Source organism: Schistocerca gregaria, chromosome X, assembly GCF_023897955.1.
Source record: "Schistocerca gregaria isolate iqSchGreg1 chromosome X, iqSchGreg1.2, whole genome shotgun sequence".
Lineage (NCBI taxonomy): Eukaryota > Metazoa > Arthropoda > Insecta > Orthoptera > Acrididae > Schistocerca > Schistocerca gregaria.
The window spans coordinates 769,693,107-769,715,452 of NC_064931.1; the positions used below are offsets into that span (position 1 = coordinate 769,693,107).

The 22,346-nt window shown below is 40.6% G+C and overlaps 1 protein-coding gene and 1 non-coding gene across 2 annotated transcripts in view; both read right to left on the minus strand.

Annotated features, from left to right (window-relative positions):
- The window catches only part of LOC126298755 (ADP-ribosylation factor-like protein 6), a 107,714-nt gene extending 97,839 nt beyond the window's left edge, over positions 1-9,875 (minus strand). The window contains exon 1 of the mRNA XM_049990202.1: positions 9,789-9,875. The gene's annotated coding sequence lies outside the window, so the exon portion shown is untranslated. The remainder of the gene's footprint in view (positions 1-9,788) is intronic.
- Trnar-ucu (transfer RNA arginine (anticodon UCU)) lies at positions 6,465-6,537 on the minus strand. The gene has a single exon. It is a non-coding gene; the product is annotated as a tRNA-Arg (tRNA).
- Positions 9,876-22,346: the final 12,471 nt, after the last annotated feature.

Sequence of the window (22,346 nt, forward strand, 5' to 3'; positions counted from 1 at the left end):
TAAGTGCAGCACAAAGAACCTTTCTTCATATTCTAATGCTTTTGTTATACTGACACCCTGGTCTCTGACAAAAAAAAACAAAATTATGCAGTATGTCCGGCGAGATGTTCCAGTCAGCCATACTCTCTTATATTTCTTTTTTAATATTTATTCCCATTTCTTAAAGTCCGGGAATAAAGTATTATTCACAAGAGACTAATCCGTATTAATGTCACATGCTGAAAGCGTCAAACGATGCACCTGGTTGTGTGAATCAGTCCACAAATCGGCGGCTGTAGCAAATGATTTATTAATAACTTTATTAACAACAGAAGGCATTGTTCTTGGTTCAAATGGCTCTGATTACTATGGGACTTAACTTCTGAGGTCATCAGTCCCCCAGAACTTAGAACTACTAAAACCTAACTAACCTAAGGAAATCACACACATCCATGGCCGAGGGAGGATTCGAACCTGCGACCGCAGCGGTCGCGCGGTTCCAGACTGTAGCGCCTAGAACCCTTCGGCCACCAGGCCGACAGGTATTGTTCTGTTTCATATTGCATCAACCTATTCTCTGAAATGTCAGCTTGTATAAGAGGAATGTAGCATGACATCTTAAGAGCTGATTTCGCTAAAATGTACATCTAGACCTTACCCAGTTCTTTAAAATCTTCACGAGAAACAGCATTTAAAGATCTCATATCTTTGCCGCATAACACAACACATTTTGCTCTTCTATTTACTTATTTATTTATTTTCCTCCTGGTGTGTAGGATTTCTTACAAGTGTGCGTCTTTAAATAAGTTGTTTCCGACTGGAAACACAACAGTATAGAGCAGTTCATGCACGATACGTACCCAGGGTACTTTCTGTTTTCTTCTACAACCAACAGAAACTTATGTCATAGTTCGCGTTTTAGCCTTCCAATTTCTTCAGTGTCTATACATTGGTTTCAATATTACTGCACAGGCTTCCTCATGCTGCAGGATTACAGACAGAAGACGAATGAGAAGCCTGTACTGGCAGCAGTTGTGCGCATATCGAGATACTTTTAACGTATTTATCAGACATTACCTAGTATTCGGTCATGCCTCCTACGCTCGGCCACAATAATTGGTGCGGGCAGCCTATACAGTTAGACTGTCCTCTACCCATCTTACATTTCGTACTCGCTTACTCGGTGATGCAGAACTGGTATTACGCGATCACGTGACCCTCCAACGCTGGCTTAAGTAATGGCAGTCAAGTGGAGTGTATGCGCCAGTGGATTGTGCACAATCGGCATAGCAAGATGGGTAGTTGGCGAGACGTGACAGAAGTGCAGAAAGGAGCTGTCGTTTTTCGACGTGCCTATGACCAAAATGTGAATGAAGTTGCCTGGTTTGTGATGTATCAGTCCTGAATGTCCAACATGTCTACAGGGAATGATGTACCACTCGTAGCTATGTAACACGGAATAAAAACAGTGTTTGTACACAGTTCCTAACCGACAGCGACCTAAGACAACTGTCAGTGACAACCTGGTTCGAACCCGACAGGAATTGCTGTAGTCAGTGAACGCAGGTCTCTCTGAGCCAGTTTCCGTGTGAACATTGTGAAGAAAATTGCATGCAATGGACATCTGGGGTCAGGTACCTCGCAAAACGTCACTGCTTACGTCTTCACTACGTCAAACAAAACAGAAACTGGACAGTAGCTGATTTGCGGCGTGTAGTGCGGTCCAAGGAGCCCCGGTTTTACCTCTTTCCATATGCTGCAAGGCGTAGTGTTTGGATGGTGCTCATGAGACCGTATGCAGTTCTGTGATATTTTGGGGTTATTTTCATATGGTGACTTGGGACCATTCATTCAGATGAACATGAACATTAACCAGTATACTGTTTCAACATTCTCGGCGAACAAGTGTTACCCTTTCTTCTACGTCTTCACGCTGAGTATACTGCGAACAGTCCCGTATTCCTAAATGACGACAGCCGTTTTCGCAGGGGTGCATGCAAGATCTGGTTTGACGATCACTCTGGTACCCTATCGCTCCTCGACTAGCCCGCTAAATTGCCTATTCTAAGAACAACAGAAAACGTCTAGGACTATTTGGAACAGCTGCTGAAACGTATCAGTTTGGTTTTTCCAGGGGATCTAATCGTCAATGAATGGCTTCTGACGAACATGTCCCAAATTAAGTAATTTGTGGACTACTCCTCGTCGAATTGGGGCCATTAATAATACTAGAGGCGGTGTTAGGGGGTATTAGCGTGACGCCTTATGTAGATGACAAATCTGCAGTTTCTCTTTCAAATTATGGACCTCTCAAATCATGGTTCTTTTCAACTTTACTTTCAACCCCGCCGATGCGATTATGTGGAATCAAAACAGCACGCTGAAGGCGCACCCAAGCATCATAAGACGCAGCACGCCGAAGGCGCACCCAAGCATCATAAGGAAAAAATCTTTTTGTCAGCTATGTCAGGAATCAGTTACTACCTGAAACTGCGTTTGCTCTTTCCGCTTACTTCTTTTACGGAGATATGTTGAAAAATTAACGGAAATTGAGAAGATAAATCAGTATTGTATTCTACGTAGTTAATGATCCAAGCCAGCGTGTCCGAAATAATATTGGGTATCCTCCATCACACGAAAATTAGCTATCACATAACAGCAATAGCATATGCATTAAGATCGGTAATAACGGAATAATAGCTGACTATGTATAAGAGAAGACACAGAAGACCGTTTCCATCAAAAGTGGCGAAGGCGCTTCGTCATAAGCCCCGTGTCTTGTCCTTAAGTGGCGGCATTCTTTCCGTACCATTCACTGCACTTCGTTTTCGTAGTTGTATCTGAGCTGCCAGCATCGACGCTTGCTCTCCACTGGTGCAAAAGCAAAATGCTAATGAGAATTCTATTTCTGGTACTGAAAGTTGTCAGTCGATCAACCACCTACAATAAGTTGTCTGGCATCTAGTAACGAACAAGTACAGAGAGTAAAAGTGCCCCTTTCTGTTCGTAGTTACGCTGAGTGTCAAGTCACGACATATAGTCGAGAACACGTTCGCCGAAGAACGGCTATGTCTCTTAAACAAAGTAGACACTTACGAGAGTGTTTTTCCTGGGGACCGTCACTTATAGTCCTCATAAGGAACAAAACAACATACAAATAGTTCAACCCTTTCCTCGCTACATTAAACGCTTAGAATTCAATATATTTACTAGTAATACCGGACGCGATTAGAAGACTAAACCGCAAGCAATATACACTGACGGAAAAAAGTCACAATATCAACGAATTGTACGACATAAACAAAAGTTGGCACGTGTCTTTCTACATTTGAAAGACTTTTCTGGAGACTAGAAATCTACTCTGTAGGATCAGCATGGTTTCGAATAAGACGATCGTGTGAAACCCAGCATGACTTCCGCAAGGCGTTCGATACAGTTCCCCACAGTCGTTTAATGAACAAAGTAAGAGCATATGGACTATCAGACCAATTGTGTGATTGGATTGAAGACTTCCTAGATAACAGAATGTAGCACATCATTCTCAATGGAGAGAAGTCTTCCGAAGTAAGAGTGATTTCAGGTGTGCCGCAGGGGAGTGTCGTAGGACCGTTGCTATTCACAATATACATAAATGACCTTGTGGATGACATCGGAAGTTCACTGAGGCTATTTTCGGATGATGCTGTGGTGTATCGAGAGGTTGTAACAATGGAAAATTGTACTGAAATGCAGGAGGATCTGCAGCGAATTGACGCGTGGTGCAGGGAATGGCAATTGAATCTCAATGTAGACAAGTGTAATGTGCTGCGAATACATAGAAAGATAGATCCCTTATCATTTAGCTACAAAATAGCAGGTCAGCAACTGGAAGCAGTTAATTCCATAAATTATCTGGGAGTACGCATTAGGAGTGATTTAAAATGGAATGATCATATAAAGTTGATCGTTGGTAAAGCAGATGCGAGACTGAGATTCATTGGAATAATCCTAAGGAAATGCAATCCGAAAACAAAGGAAGTAGGTTACAGTACGCTTGTTCGCCCACTTCCTGAATACTGTTTAGCAGTGTGGGATCCGTACCAGATAGGGTTAATAGAAGAGATAGAGAAGATCCAACGGAGAGCAGCGCGCTTCATCACAGGATCATTTAGTAATTGCGAAAGCGTTACGGAGATGATAGATAAGCTCCAGTCAAAGACTCTGCAGGAGAGACGCTCAGTAGCTCGGTACGGGCTTTTGTTGAAGTTTCGAGAACATACCTTCACCGAGGAGTCACGCAGTATATTGCTCCCTCCTACATACATCTCGCTAAGAGACCATGAGGATAAAATCAGAGAGATTAGAGCCCACTCAGGGGCATACCGACAATCATCCTTTCCACGAATAATACGAGACTGGAATAGAAGGGAGAACCGATAGAGGTACTCAAGGTACCCTCCGCCACACACTGTCAGGTGGCTTGCGGAGTATGGAAAAAAAAATCTGCATCTCACTGAGTTCGAATGGGATCGTGTAACAGAGCTAGGAGAAGCTGGATGTTCCTTTTGCGATAATGCAGAAAGACTTTGCAGCAGTGTACCCACTGTACTTGATAGTTGGCAGCGGTGGTCACGAGAATGTACGGCCGCAAGAAGATTTGGCTCCAGACGACCAAATGGCATCACCGAGAGGGAAGACCATCATGTTCAGTGTATTATTCTTGCGCATCGTATTGCAGCTGCTGCGGTTGGTAGCGTAGTGACACAACGAACTCTTACTTCAAGGATAGTTCCGACCTAGACGCCCTCTACAGTGCATTCCACTGACCCTTGCGACTTCAGTGGTGTCAAGCGAAAGCTCTTTGGAGGACAAAGTGGAGATCTGTTGTGTTTTCTGATGAAACTGGTTCTGCCTCAGTGCCAGTGATGGCCGTGTGTTGGTAAGGAGGCCAGTTGAGGGCATGCAACCAACCTGTCCGCATACCAGACACACTGGGCCTATACCTGGAGTTCCGGTCTGGGGTGCCCTTTCGAATAGCAGCAGTAGCACTCTCGTGGTTATCCAACACACCCTGACTGCAATTTGTATGTCAATCTGGTGATCGACCAGCCGACTGGAGTGGCCGATCGGTTCTAGGCGCTTCTGCCTGGAACCGCGCGACCGCTCCAGTCGCAGGTTCGGGCATGGATGCGTGTGATGTACTTAGGTTAGCTAGGTTTAAGTAGTTCTAAGTTCTAGGGGACTGATGACCTCAGCTGTTAAGTCCCATAGTGCTCAGAGCCATTTGAACCATCTTTTTGGTGATTCGACCTGTTGTGCTGCCATTCGTGACAAGCATTCCAGGGATATCTTCCAGCAGAATAATGCTCGCCTACATACGGCTGTTGTAACCCAATGTGCTCTACAGAGTGTCGACATGTTGCCTTGGCCTGCTCGACCTACAGATCTGTCCCCAATCGAGCACATATGGGACATCATCTGACGACAACACCAGCGCAATCCAAAAATAGCATTAACCGTCCCTGTATTGACCGACCAAGTCGAACAGGCGTGGAATTCCATCCCAATAACTGACATCCTGTACGACACAAAGCATGCACGTTTGCATGCTTACATTCAACGTTCTGTCAGTTACACTGGTTAATTGAGATACCAACATTTAACATTTACAATGGCTTATCCCACACTTGCATTAACCTGTGATCTTGCAATGTTAATCACTTAAATATTTTATCTAGCTAAATGTATTCCCAAATTTTCATTACTCTACGTTAATTATATTTTCGTGTTGCGATTTCTTACCGTCAGTGTATAAAGTGGACTACTCTCCTCACGTCCAGCAATACTAGAATTTTGTGGACTTCAGAAATTTAAGTCTACAAAGTTCGATTATGTTATCTTCGCTGGGCTTTAAAATAGACTGTGGTTGTACTGTACTTTGTTAAATCAAACGTTTTTAAAAAATTGAAATGTAAAGAGTTCCGCTACTCAGTCATCTGACTGTCCTGGTAAGATACATATCTATAATCTCGAAATAACGACAAGGCGTGTGTAATACAGTACTTCTTACAGTGCCATATATGAAAGCTTATTCCCGATCTGTTCACAGATGGAGCAATGGATGACGCTTTACATGCATCTACCTGTATGCTAGCTGCAGTTACCTCCATGGGAGTGGCACTTAGGAAAGGTCTGTAGTACACGTGAAAATGTCTACGCAGTATTAAACTAGTTCGAGGCTACGCAGTTACTGTAACTAAGAATCACTTAGACAGACGCAGGAAAAGCGCAAATTACAAAAGTGCAGCAACCACTGTTACTGCAATTATACGAACGCGTGGTGTTCAAAAGAACAGACACCACGCAGAATCCGCATCTGTGATAAATTAGATGTAAATTGAAGGTGGAGAGGGGGATGAGGGGAGAAAGGAAAAGAAAGGGAAGGGATAAGTGATATAAGCTACATCGAGACATCACGCAGAATCAGCGGCGACGAGTGCAAATGTATACCGGACAAGGATTCGAACCTGGGATCTCCTGCTTAGAAGGCAGGTGCGTTAACCACTGCGCCATCTGGGACACAGTGTCGTCGCAACTGCACAGACTGTCTCAGCACACCTCGAGGCTGATCCACATTCCCACAGTGCGCCGCCTATCCACAGCCCCTGTTCATTCCTCCGTGTTCGCTACACAGAGATCAAGCTTCTGCTATCGGACTTTCTATATTTTTAAAAATATCAACAATCCTAATTCACAACATGCAGCGATGTTAGAATGTACAGGGTTGTTATCGACACCAAACCAACACCAACAACGATGATTTAGGTACACATGATGACGTGATAGATAAAGTATACGAAGATATTGATAGGGTAATACAGTATGTAAAGCACTGAAGAAGGTGGATCCATTGCCAATCTAGGCGAATCAATAATATGCAAGATGCACAAGTACGTCCGACCTCCTGCAGTAATCTCTGCGTGGCGAGCATGGAGGAAATGGACAGGGACTGTGGATAGATGGCACTCGGTGTAAATGTGGGTCGGCTGTGAGGCGTGCCGAGATAAGCCGCGCAGTTGCCATAACACTATGTTCCGGATGGCGCACTGGTTTTCGTACATGCCTAGTAAGCAGGAGATCCCACGTTCGAAACCCGGTCTGGCACACATTTTCACCCGTCGCCGCTGATTCCACTTAATGTCCCGATGCAGCTGAGATCAATAATCCCTTTCCTCCCCTTCCACCTTCAATACTATTACTGAAAGAGTAAAACACTGACGTCACAGGAAAGGAACTGCATCATTTTACTCGCTGTAGTCTTTTTTTAGGGTTCAGTGTCTCAACATGTAAAAACGGAACCCTTACAGGATCACTTTGTTGACCGTCTGTCCATCAGGCTGTCTATCCGACTGTTCAAAACCCTTTTTCTCATAAACAGCTACACGTATCAAGTTGAAATTTATGTCATATACTGAGGTCCATAGTTCTTTGGTGGTGTAAGAATCTTAAGCTTCTAAGTGAATGTAGTCAAAAGATACGACCATTTATGTCACATATTTTGATTCTAGCAAACTCACTCATCAGTACCTATAGGGTGCTTCCCGTTGGTCTCGAATGATAAGAAGAAAGCTTTCACAGTGTAAGTAATGAGAAAAATCTGAACTTGTTAATTTGTAATTATATCACAGTAAAAATATTTCTTTTGTCATTTGTTATCCGACTTCAAAATTGAAAATAAAACATTCTCGAAATTCTAGGAATCTCTGGGATCGACATTTTGCCCGTGGCAACGTCGATAACACGCAAAAATCGTCGAGATCCCCGATTTCTTGAATGGATGAACTGTCTATAAACGTAATTAACTCTTTGTGGAACCCTTAGTGCGCGAGTCCTACTAGCACCTGGCCAATTCTTTAACTTACTCATTGGTTATAAGTTAAGCAAGGGACAAGGGGGTTGAAGTTTTTGACAATATAAGGCGCAAATAGACATTAGTAAACATGTAACTGGTAGACAGCACATGGAGCAGGTAGCAAACAAATATTGTACTGACGGGGACGGTTATGTCGTTAATAGGTTATACGGTACTCCTTTCTCAAAGTCACGACCTATCTCCGAGTAACTGTGTCTTAAGGGAGGAATCGTGGAATAGAATAGAAGGATACTCCAAAGCAAAACCGGCGAAAAACATACCCGACGAGGAGTAGGGAAGGACAGGAAACTCACTCCTTTAGAAATAATCTTCGTAGACTGAACTTTCATAGTGCCCCACTTTCAAAGACACATGTATCAATTTAGTGTCAGTCTGAGGAAAGCAAGAACATGAATGTTGACTAGTAGCAAGTGTATTCAGAGTCGTGAATCTGTAAACTGTTTCGTCATTTACCGCGAAACTCACACGAGTTGCTCCCCCTCACCTGTGAATATCCTGGATAAGCTATTGAAAACCGGCCCAGTGTCCGCAATGTGTTTTGTTTTTAAGATGTCCTCGAAGTTATGACTAAAATAATACTAAGGACGTAATAGCAACCAAGGGCGTCTATACATGGAGAAAAGGGGAACCGCCACCATCCCCAGCTCCCAAGAAAAGGTAAAATATAGTGTAGCCAGGGGTCTTTCTTTCAAGCGAATGATTTAAAAGTCGGTATTATGCAGGTTTTTAACAGGATCGGAATGGGAACTTTTAATGGCTACTTACAAGTCGCCATTTGTCTTCCAAAATATTAAAAATATCCCATACCCCAAAGTCTAGCCCCCCTCTCCCCTTACAAGATATCGTACAGGCGCGGCAGCAGCTCGGTTTCTATTACGAAATGCCGGTGGTTTTGTACAAGTTAACATCTCACTATTCGCTTAAAAAGCGAAAGCACTAAACCTAGATACTGGTTAGCAGAGGGCGATTCGAATCAGAAAAATATATGTATTCGGCCAGATAGTTTACATCTCAGTATTTGATGACTGCTAAAAACTTGAAGACTTTAGAAATGAATTCAGATCCTCAGGAAAATTAGCTGCATTCTCGCAAATACAAGCCGTGCGATGAAAGACAGAATGACATCTTGAGAATTAGGTATACAGTACCTCCAGATAGAAGCATAATATTTTTAGTATTTTAATAATAAAGCCCTTTAATTATCATAAAAGGAAGGTACTTCATGTATTTATTTTATTTTTGTTATTAATTGGCTCCTTGGATCATGTCAGTACAGTAGGTTGTACAATTGATATGGGATAAGTCCACTTACGAACAGTAAATTCTTAATTCATTGTTTAAAATAGTAACACAACGCTGCTGTTGTCAGAACCTTGCTAAAAGATAAGATCATGAAAATTTTGCAAGCTATATAAAAAACTAATAAACAAATCTTTCGATCATTCTCATAGGCCGAGAAGCCGTCGCGTAACATAGATACCCTAGTATCCATTAACGGCTCCACAATGAGGTCATATCATTCAATTTTACATAATTTGTCTTAAATGCAATAGACACTCTAAAATTTAGAAACATCAAAAGTTTGGAGAAAATAGTATGACGATCAACTGCGCAAGAAATGCCAGAAGTTTTTCAACGAAATAAGAAATAATGAAGATGAAAAAGTCACGGAATATCATTCTCAAACATCGACGGATCGGGAGAGAGAGAAAAATTTCATAAAATATATGCAATGCTAAAAAATTTTGATTCAAACAGTAATGAAATTTTCTTGTAGGGACGCATAAGTTAATGCACGTAGAAAAGCAAAGTCTGTTGCTAAGTATAGTGCCATAAGTGTCTTGCCAGACAAAATTAAGTGATGTGCTTGAGTGCTGTTCAAATGGTTGTAGTTTACCTTTCTACGAACCACTAACACGGTACAAGGAAAACGAGAACTTAAAACAGAGTGACGTTTTCGTCAGCAGAGCCACGCTGCTGTGATCTGGATCGATGTGAGCCCACATGCCAGACAAACCGTTGGGGTAGGGGGCAGGTGTTCCCACGCGCATGCTTCGTTGAGTTCAGTTCCAGTCCGTTGTGCAGGTTGCGCGCTATATGTTGTAGTAGCACACTAGCTGATTGCCGGACAGAAAAGGAAGGTTAAAAGCAAAGCGTTAAACATTTACTGCCACTTGTTAAGTGGCATACACGGCACAGTTTCCTCATCTTAGGATAAATATCGATGTGGCGACAGCAACGCTATCTGCCCATTTATTAAAATGAAATAAAAAAAAGAAAAAGGGAGAGTTGGCTTTAACGTTCCAACGAAGACGAGGTTATCAGAGACACAGCTCGAAATGAACAGGAATGGGGAAGGAAAAAGGCCGTGCCATTTTCAGTACAACCATCTCGCTATTTTCATAATATATATGGGCAAGATCAGTTTGGATTCCGTAGAAATGTTGGAACACGTGAGGCAATACTGACCCTACGACTTACCTTAGAAGCTAGATTAAGGAAGGGCAAACCTACGTTTCTAGCATTTGTAGACTTAGAGAAAACTTTTGACAATGTTGACTGGAATACTCTCTTTCAAATTCTGAAGGTGGCAGGGGTAAAATATAGGGAGCGAAAGGCTATTTACAATTTGTACAGAAACCAGATGGCAGTTATAAGAGTCGAGGGACATGAAAGGGAAGCAGTGGTTGGGAAGGGACTGAGACTGGGTTGTAGTCTATCCCCAATGTTATTCAATCTGTATATTGAGCAAGCAGTAAAGGAAACAAAAGAAAAATTTGGAGTAGGTATTAAAATCCATGGAGAAGAAATAAAAACTTTGCGGTTCGCCGATGATATCGTAATTCTGTCAGAGACAGCAAAGGACTTGGAAGAGCAGTTGAACGAAATGGATAGTGTCTTGAAAGGAGGATATAAGATGAACATCAACAAAAGCAAAACGAGAATAATGCAATGTAGTCGAATTAAGTCGGGTGATGCTGAGGGAATTAGATTAGGAAATGAGACACTTAAAATAGTAAAGGAGTTTTGCTATTTGGGGAGCAAAATAACTGATGATGGTCGAAGTAGAGAGGATATAAAATGTAGACTGGCAATGGCAAGGAAAGAGTTTCTGAAGAAGAGAAATTTGTTAACATCGAGTATAGATTTAAGTGTCAGGAAGTCATTTCTGAAAGTATTTGTATGGAGTGTAGCCATGTATGGAAGTGAAACATGGACGATAAATAGTTTCGACAAGAAGAGAATAGAAGTTTTTGAAATGTGGTGCTACAGAAGAATGCTGAAGATTAGATGGGTAGGTCACATAACTAATGAGGAAGTATTGAATAGGATTGGGGAGAAGAGAAGTTTGTGGCACAACTTGACCAGAAGAAGGGATCGGTTGGTAGGACATGTTCTGAGGCATCAAGGGATCACCAATTTAGTATTAGAGGGCAGCGTGGAGGGTAAAAATCGTAGAGGGAGACCAAGAGATGACTACACTAAGCAGATTCAGAAGGATGTGGGTTGCAGTGGGTTCTGGGAGATGAAGAAGCTTGCACATGATAGAATAGCATGGAGAGCTGCATCAAACCAGTCTCAGGACTGAAGACCACAACAACAACAACATATGGGCAAACCTCCGAAAACCTGTAATTTCAACTCCTTCCTTAATGAATGCGAGTCCAGTGTCTTGACAAGAGCGCCAATTATCTTGATAAAGAGCGAAGTAATGCACTCTGAGCTCGCATTCATGTAGGTTCCGTTGAAATGGAGATGGCATATACCCTCGGCCTGCCCAAGATTGAGTGTTGTTTGTAAATAAATTCATTGTAACGGTGGTCGGCAATTAATGAACAGGGAGGTGTCCGTGTGACTGAGTGGATGAAACAACTGAGTAGGCAATGAAACAACAAACCTGTGTAAAGTTACAAACATAGTGAGGAAACTGAAATAAAAATCAAAGCGAGTAGCAAATGTTTGTAGTTTGGAAAAATAATGACATCACAAGGCATCAAGTTTTCAGACTTAAACATCAATGTCCCATTACCAAAATGCATAAAAAATAAGTCTTACTTTTGTTTTTATGTCCTAAGTGTATTATAAATGTAAATTACAAAAGTTTTTAACCAGATACATTTCACTTTATTGGTAAAACATCATCATTGTTGATTCTGTAAACATTTTGAATATATAATCCACTTTCATTCCTATAGAATTATAAAAATAAAAAATTAAATGTGTATTCAACATCTTGCAGAATCATCAGTCACTACATTTACCACTAAAATTAGTACAGTAGCCGCTATGGAAGATGGCAAAAATCTAGACACCACAATATTGTAAAACTGGTCATGTCTTGAAAATCATACATGATAGAACTAGAAATCAGACAATGCTAAAACAGATGCATGATAAACCATGAACAAAACTTGAAGGAACAGTTTTTAAAAAGAAATATTCATTCGCCACCATCATTAATGAAGGATTATCTCTAGAAACTATAGTGCAAAGGCATCAAAAAAGCAGCAGAAGAATCATATGATCATTACCTTTCACTAAATTACTCCCCCCCCCCCCCCCCCCCCACACACACACATACATACACACACACCAACTGAATGGCTCAGTGCTTCAGTTTCATGTCTTCCATATATGTTATATTTTCTAGGACCTAAACTGAGTTATTTTGTCAGAACTAAGCACAAAAAGTCACTACTTAAAAAATAATAAAGATGGTATAAATCTTTATTTACACGTATGCTTGACATGTGGATGTCAATTCTTGAGAGAAATTCAGAAACACTGTGATATGAATGAGTACTTCATTGATAAATGTAACAGTAGCATAGCTAGATGCCATTGTGAATATAGCACCAACAATGCCTTATGCACTGACTCCAGCAAATGACAATTTTCTCAGTAGGACACCGAAATTTTACACACTCTGCATGTGTTGCTCGCAGTCAAGTGACTGACAGCACTTCAGAATGCATCATGACATACTTGCAAGCTGAACTGTTCATGGAATGGAAATTTGCTTACATTAAAATTACGATGCAATTCCTCTTTCTATTGAAATATTCATTTGATCTGGTACTAGTATCATGGCACCCAACACAAAGTTGTCCCTGGCCTACATTCATCTCTTCTGTTAAGCTGGGATACAAGGTAAGAGACTTTACAGAGCCTAAGGTACAACTGACCCCTTTTTTTTTCAGTGGTCTCTCATCAAACCTCTCATTTTATTTAAGGCATACAGGCCACAACCTGTCAGTTCTTCACTCCCTTTTCACAGAGGAAGTGGTAAAAGAAGTGCTTTCAAATCTTTTCCAATTCAAAGTCCCCAAAAATTAAAAATAACAAAGTGCTGCAGAGAAAATATTCACAATGTGAAATTCTGCTAGTTACAAATTTTTATTTTCCTTTCCTCTTTAGAATTAATATTGACCATGACTATTCTGTTTCCAAAAACATAGGATTTTATACTCTCGCTTTGAATATACTGTGTTTCTGGTGTCTCCCTTTCAGATACCAACAGCTACAGCACACACTTCTCCAAAACTCAAGTTTTTAATATTCTTAAATTCACTTCAAGTTCCAGTGCACTCTTTTTCTTCATTTCAATTCACTGTCTCCAACTAATCTCTAAATTCTATACAATTTCTTGAATGCTGGGAATCATCTGTAAAATATGGCGTTACTGGATGACCCTCATCGTGGGATCCCAATCTCTCACAAAAATCAACTCCTCTAGAAATTCATCAGTCAGTTTCTCTAGTGAAGCGTCTTTTCTTGGTGTGACAATAATGCTTGTATCATCAGATCCTGATCTGTTTAACTTGCAGCAGTTCACATGGTCATTGGCTATACCATCACCTAGTGCTATGATCGGCTGTGCAAAATGCTGTTCCTTGCATAAACATTTTGAGATACTCTCAGGTGAATAATACAGAATACAGTTATCCATTTTAGCTCCAAAAATGATCCCATCTCTTAGCAGTATACTAGAACCCTAATATTCCCTTTTGCATTTTTAATTCTGGGGATAAGTTGTCAGTTGCATGTTTTCTCTTCTTTCTGTCCCAAAATCAGATCTACATATGGGTACGCAGATCATTTTTCTTCTAGTGTTCCATTTATAAATGTCTCTGTTATGCTCAAAATCAAATGAATTGCTAAGAACCAATTTCAAATGAATGAATGTATTGTAAAAATACAGTTAATATTTTTATCTGCTTTCACACGTGCTTGCTTCACATATGAATCCCATACATACACACATTTAACAAAATCTTATCCCTTAGAACACCTGGAAGTGACAGTATGTTAACTTAACTTTTTCTGTGCCCTCAAAATGACAATTATTCCTGAGCAGAAAGCCGCATTTTCACTTTAGGTTTCCATCCTTATATATGTCCGCACACTTAGGCCTTTCTATTCTGTTTATTGTTTATGCTGGTACAATATATGAAACAATTGTGACATATTTTTTGACAGTACAAAACCATATGAGCTACAGTTTTCCAACTTTAAGGAGGGTCAATTTGAAAACTATCAGTTAATGACTTTAGCAGAAAAGTAATATACTATTTTCTCTACTGATGTTTCTTTTCTTGTGCGACAAAAGTGCTTATATCATTTGTAAAAAGGGTTAATTCAGTCTTCTGATTCAAATGACATGGTTATGGCATTCATTCAGAATAAGAAGAGATGTCTTACTGTATCTTTTTTACCTATGCAGATAGTATAGTACCCCTTTGATTATTACTTGAACTGTCTATTATAACATTCTGCATCCTGTTTCTCCAAGAAGAACTAAACCAGGCATGTAATGTAACTCTCCTGATAGAATGTTACATATACACACTCAAATGTTTGGAATAAGTTCCAAGTGATCCCAATTGGCAAAACTGTATTCATGGGAGTTTTGGGGCTAGCTCTCAGTTTTCATCAAATATAATCCATGATATTTCAACTAGGAACCTCCAAGTCATCTTCACACGAGCCACCAAAGAATGAAAGGTCCCCCCATCCTGCAGTTTATTAGTGTGTTGCGTGTATTCACACATGCATCAAGATAGTGTTGGTAGGCTGACCACACAACCCAGCAGGCAACACTCTCAATGGTGAAGTTGGAAAATTCAACTCTCCTGAGGGATGTGACTTGCTGCAACCATTGGCATACTGTCTTCTTCATCTAGAGCAAACTCTGGAAATAATGGTATTCCATGCATTATCCAACTGGTGGCACTATCATACTTCATCAGATTTTCTGCCACACATATTTCAAGAGATTCTTTAATAATGGAGTCCCAAAATCGTGTCGGTGTGACCAAAATTATTGTTTTATCATACTCCATTGAATGTCTGACAGATATACAATGTTCAGCAATAGCAGATTAGGTTGGTTGCAAAAGGTGAGTGTAGTGTTCTTCTGCAGTCCACAGGGTCTGGCCTATGTGACGTATTTTGTAGATTCCAGCCCTATGTAATAATAAATCTTCCTTCGCTGATCCCACATGACCTGAAATTTTAGACTGCGGGCACATTCACCTGAAATTTATGGAGGATTCTGGCTGACTTGGATGGAATATTCCCTACAAAGGGAAGAAAAGCTGAAGATATTGCCAACATGCTGTCCTCTTTATCCACTTCCTGGTTTTTACCTCTAACTGACAGTGCCTTGTTAATCTGCTGGCTAGAATATCCTTTCCTCTGGACACTGCGTTTAGGTGGGTAAGCTCTTTAGGCATGTACATTGTGTGCAAGTGTGGCAGCTCTCTGCACACAGTGCAGAACCTTCCAAAACACAGTTTTAATCTGCCAGGAAGTTTCATATCAGTGCACACTCCACTGCAGAGTGAAAATCTCATTCTGGAAACGTCCCCCAGGCTGTGGCTAAGCCATGTCTCCGCAATATCCTTTCTTTCAGGAGTGCTAGTTCTGCAAGGTTCGCAGGAGAGCTTCTGTAAAGTTTGGAAGGTAGGAGACGAGGTACTGGCGGAAGTAAAGGTCTGAGTACCAGGCGTGAGTCGTGCTTCGGTGGCTCAGATGGTAGAGCACTTGCCCGCGAAAGGCAAAGGTCCCGAGTTCGAGTCTCGGTCGGGCACACAGTTTTAATCTGCCAGGAAGTTTCATATCAGCGCACACTCCACTGCAGAGTGAAAATCTCATTCTGTCTCTACAATTGTTTTAAGTACAAAATAGCTGGAAATCTGATAAACTTGACCAGAAATTTAAAATGTCTGAATTTCTATTAAAACAAATAAGTATGAGACAAAAAGAATGCAAATTCAAATTCTGGCATGGTCACTGCATCATTGGCACTTTACATTATAAATACACTGATATGCCACACTTAACAACCAAAGTACATTTAGCATGGTGGGTCACTGCCAAGTAATATAGCTTGGTGAAACTTGGGCCACACATAGAACTGCTACAGAAGATAAATAAAAGAAATATGCAATGAGGCCACACTGCAAGCAGGAGCTGAGAATGCAATTGTGTGTGTGAGTTGCATTTGCATGAGTGTGTGTGTCGTCTAATTTTGACAAAGGTCATACTGGCCAAAAACTATACTTGAGACAGTCTTTTTGTTGTGCCTATCTGTGGCTCAGCATCCCCATTATATGGTGAGTGGCAACATTCCTTTGCACATATTGTTACAGTCCTTCATGGATTTTGCATTGTTTAAAATGTGCAACGTGACAAACAGAAATGACACTTTTATTCAAAGACGATAATTACCCTGAAGTCACCATGATTCATGATGGTCCCCTGGACATTACGAAAGGATTGACATTGTTCTTAATAGGATGTGTGATCACCACTGATGGCATGCATGTGCTCCTGTGCTAGCCCCAAGGTTAGTAAGGAGTTCTTGTGGTAGAATGTTCCATTCCTCCGCCAGTGCACTTGACAATTGCTGGATGGCTGTTCATGCATGTTGGCATGTTGACAAGTTGCAATGTGTTGCCCCAATGCATCCCATGTGAGTGTGATGGGATTTAAGTTGGGGGAATGGGCAGGCTAGTCCATTCACCAAATATCTTTCTCTTTCCAAGACCTCCTCCTCCTGCTCTGTTTGATGCAGTTACACATTGCCTTCCATTAAGTCATGGCTCAATGCACCCCTGTAAAGTTGTACACAGGGAAGTAGCAGTGTGTGACAATAACACTGACCAGTGATTTTACAATTTTCAAAGATTTGGAGGTTGATATGCCAACGCAAAATTATGCATCCCCAAACCATAACATCTGGACCACCAAAACAATCTTGTCTGACAATATTCCTGGGTCCATTCTGCACTCCCACCTCTCACCAAGTGAGGTACATCCAGTTTTGTCAAACATGATCACTTTGATGGTGCAGGTCTTATGGTGTTGGAGGTCTAATGTTACATGGGTATACTGACATCCAAATCTTTGAACACAGTACACTCACCAGTCACCGTTATTGTAATATTGTACTCCTTCCCCCTGTGCACAGCAGCCAATTCCATGGCGCCTGAGGGGGGCCCCGAGCCCCCTCAAAAATTTGTTTGGGGAGGCGGAGGCCCCCCCCCCCCCTCTCCCCCAATAATTTAAGAAAATTATTAGTTATATTATGCTTTGTAAAACCACAAAATTATGTTGGAATTTTTTATTTTACTTGTTTGACAATATTTACCTTTTAAAATACATTCAGTAATGAGCTAAAACAAATAATTGTAACAGTAGTATGCAGGTTAACTGAAAACGAGTGGTGTGAATCATGATAGTGTTACGGTGCTGCGGGAACACTTAGAATTTGTCCCAGTGCGCGAACCTTCAGGTAAAGTCTGGCACTAGCGGGCCAGTGCTGAGGCCTCAGCAACATCAAAAGGACTGAAACAGAAGTACCTGGAACCCTCCACCTTGCATCACCTTCACGTCGCAGTCATTCAGTGTGTATAGTTTCATTCAGTGCATGCTGCAGACGTGTTTAGTGTTCTGACTTTAGTGTCTAGTGGACTATTTTATATGACTATATTTTATCCATTTACTTTAGTCTCTTAGTGTATTGTGAATTAAGTTTGCAATGGATAAATTTGTTACCAAAAAGGCGCACTTGGAAGTTGATGATACTGCAAGTTAACCTCCAACAATTATTGTGTCGTCAACTGCTTCGTCGTATTCAGGTGAGAACTGTTCACAGCCAAAACCTGGACAATCCGGTAAGGGAAGACCATTGCAGAAGTCTTGATTCATCAAATATGCATGGCTAGAATATGAAGCATCTATCGGAAAAGTTTTTTGCAAAACCTGCAAAGAGGCATATGCTAAAAATCTATTACAATTTTCTTCAAAAAAAGAAGATGCATTTACTTCCGTAGGATTTTCTAACTGGAAAAAGGCTTTGGAAAAATTCCATCTTCATGAAAATACGTTTATGCATAAAGAAGGTGTTCTGAAACTAAATTCTATCACTAACCCAGTGTAGCCTCCCAGCTGAATGAACAGTTAGATAATGATATGAAGAAAGGTCGTTTAGCTCTTGAGACTATTTTTACTACCGTGCAATTTCTATGCCAACAAGAACTAGCAATTAGAGGGCACAAAGATGTAAACTCAAATTTTTTCAATTGTTGGAACTCCGAAAGAATGACATACCTGAGTTTAAAAATTGGTTAGGGTGTTTGGGGTATAAGTGGACATCCCATGATATTCAAAATGTGATCATTGATCTACTAAGAAAGTCTGTGTTGAGAAAGGTATTGGCTTCAGACAAGAAGACTGAACATTTTTCTATTATGGTTGATGAAACAAGTGATTCTTCGATTCATGAACAAGTGTCATTTTGTATTTGTACTGAAGATGATTCCTTAATCATCAACGAAGACTTTATTGTCTTATACGAGACCCCCAAAACTGAATCACAAACTCTGTTTAGTATTTTAAAAGACATTTTTGCTAATCTTGTTTTGTCAATGGATAACTTAAGAAGACAGTGCTATGATGCTGCCTCGAATATGACAGGTAAGTTCAAAGGAGTAAAAAAGTTAGTTTTGGATACACAACCAAAAGCACGTTATGTGCACTGCACTGCTCACAGTTTAGACTTGGCAGTTGTAGACAGTCTCTGCCATCTTACGTCTATGAGGGATATTATGGCTTTAGCCAAGGACTTAATAAACACCGTAAGGAAATCCAACAAGGATGGGACTTTTCAGAAGCATATGCTGTGAGAGCGCCAATGACCAAGCTGCTCTACTACCCCTTTGCCCGACTTGATGGAGTATGCGAGCTTATAGTATCTTGAGAATATTTAAAAACTTTGAAGAACATATGTTGCTGTTGTGGTCTTCAGTCCAGAGACTGGTTTGATGCAGCTCTTCATACTACTCTATCCTGTACAAGGTTCTTCATCTCCCAGTATCTACTGCAAGCTACATCCTTCTGAATCTGTTTAGTGTATTCATCTCTTGGTCTCCCTATGTGATTTCTACCCTCCTCGCTGCCCTCCAGTACTAAATTGGTGATCCCTTGATGCCTCAGAATATGCCCTACCAACCGATCTGTTCTTTTAGTCAAGTTGTGCCACAAATTACTCTTCTCTCCAATTCTATTCAATACCTCCTCATTAGTTATATGATCTACCCATCTAATCTTCAGCATTCTTCTGTAGCACCACATTTCAAAAACTTCTATTCTCTTCTTGTCGAAACTATTTATCGTCCATGTTTCACTTCCATACATGGCTACACTCCATACAAATACTTTCAGAAATGACTTCCTGACACTTAAATCTATACTCGATGTTAACAAATTTCTCTTCTTCAGAAACTCTTTCCTTGCCATTGCCAGTCTACATTTTATATCCTCTCTACTTCGACCATCATCAGTTATTTTGCTCCCCAAATAGCAAAACTCCTTTACTATTTTAAGTGTCTCATTTCCTAATCTAATTCCCTCAGCATCACCCGACTTAATTCGACTACATTGCATTATTCTCGTTTTGCTTTTGTTGATGTTCATCTTATATCCTCCTTTCAAGACACTATCCATTTCGTTCAACTGCTCTTCCAAGTCCTTTGCTGTCTCTGACAGAATTACGATATCATTGGCGAACCGCAAAGTTTTTATTTCTTCTCCATGGATTTTAATACCTACTCCAAATTTTTCTTTTGTTTCCTTTACTGCTTGCTCAATATACAGATTGAATAACATTGGGGATAGACTACAACCCAGTCTCAGTCCCTTCCCAACCACTGCTTCCCTTTCATGTCCCTCGACTCTTATAACTGCCATCTGGTTTCTGTACAAATTGTAAATAGCCTTTCACACCCTGTATTTTACCCCTGCCACCTTCAGAATTTGAAAGAGAGTATTCCAGTCAACATTGTCAAAAGCTTTCTCTAAGTCTACAAATGCTAGAAACTTAGGTTGGCCTTTCCTTAATGTATTTTCTAAGATAAGTCGTAGAGTCGGTATTGCCTCACATGTTCCAACATTTCTACAGAATCCAAACTGATCTTCCCCGAGGTCGGCTTCTACCAGTTTTTCCATTCATCTGTAAAGAATTCGTGTTAGTATTTTGCAGCAGTGGCTTATTAAAATGATAGTTCGGTAATTTTCACATCTGTCAACACCTGCTTTCTTTGGGATTGGAATTATTATATTCTTCTTGAAGTCTGAGGGTATTTCACCTGTCTCATACATCTTGCGCACCAGATGGTAGAGTTTTGTCAGGACTGGCTCTCCCAAGGCTGTCAATAGATCTAATGGAATGTTGACTACTAACGAGGCCTTGTTTCGACTTAGCTCTTTCAGTGCTCTGTCAATCTATTCACACAGTGTTATTTCTCCCATTTCATCTTCATCTACATTCTCTTCCATTACTACAATATTGTCCTTAAGAACATCAACCTTGTATGGACACTCTATATACTCCTTCCACCTTTCTGCTTTCCCTTCTTTGCTTAGAACTGGGTTTCCATCTGAGCTCTTGATAATCACACAAGTGGTTCTCTTTTCTCCACAGGTCTCTCTAATTTTCCTGTAGGCAGTATCTATCTTACCCCTAGTGAGGTAAGCCTCTACATCCTTAAATTTGTCCTCTAGCCATGCCTGCTTAGCCATTTTGCACTTCCTGTCGATCTCATTTTTGAGACGTTTGGATTCCTTTTTTCCTGCTTCATTTACTGCATTTTGTATCTTCTCATTTCATCAGTTAAATTCAATATCTCTTCTGTTACCCAAGGATTTCTATTAGCCCTCGTCTTTTTGCCTACTTGATCCTCTGCTACCTTCACTATTTCATCTCTCAAAGCTACCCATTCTTCTTCTACTGTATTTCTTTGCCCCCATTCCTGTCAATTGTTCCCTAATGCTCTCCCTGGAGCTCTCAACAACCTCTGGTTCTTTCAGTTTATCCAGGTCCCATGTCCTCAAATTCCCACCTTTTTGCAGTTTCTTCAGTTTTAATCTACAGTTCATAACCAATAGATTGTGGTCGCAGACCACATCTACCCCTGAAAAAGTCTTACAATTTAAAACCTGGTTCCTGAATCTCTGTCTTACCATTATATAATCTATCTGAAACCTTCTAGTATCTCCCGTCTTTTCCATGTATACAACCTTCTTTTATGATTCTTTAACAAAGTGTTAGCTATGATTAAGTTATGCTCTGTGCAAAATTCTACCAGGCGGCTTCCTCTTTCATTTCTTCCTCCCAATTCATATTCACCTACTGCATTTCCTTCTCTCCCTTTTCATACTATCGAATTCCAGTCACCCATGACTATTAAATTTTTGTCTCCCTTCACTCTCTGAATAATTTCTTTTATCTCATCATACATTTCATCAATCTCTTCATCTGCGCAGCTAGTTGGCATATAAACTTGTACTACTGTGGTAGGTGTGGGCTTTGTATCTATCTTGGCCACAATAATGCTTTCACTATGCTGTTTGTAGTAGCTTACCCGCATCCCTATTTTCCTTTTCATTATTAAACCTACTCCTGCATTACCCCTATTTGATTTTGTGTTTATAACCCTGTAGTCATCTGCCCAGAAGTCGTGTTCCTCCTGCCACCGAACTTCACTAATTCCCACTATATCTAACTTTAACCTATCCATTTCCCTTTTTAAATTTTCTAACCTACCTGCCCAATTAAGTGATCTGACATTCCACGCTCCGATCCGTAGAACGCCAGTTTTCTTTCCCCTGATAACGATATCCTCCTGAGTAGTCCCCGCCCGGAGATCCGAATGGGGGACTATTTTACCTTCGTAATATTTTACCCGAGAGGATGCCATCATCATTTAACCATACAGTAAAGCTGCATAATAATGTACAGACTACCTTGAGTCAATGTTACAATTCAAGACTTATTTCTTTTTATGTCTTTATTGCCATGCAATGAACTCAGTAGAAGATGTTAATGAAAAAATTCAATGCCCACATCTAAGTGTTGCTGATCTGGAAAAACTATATGAGGGCTTGATTT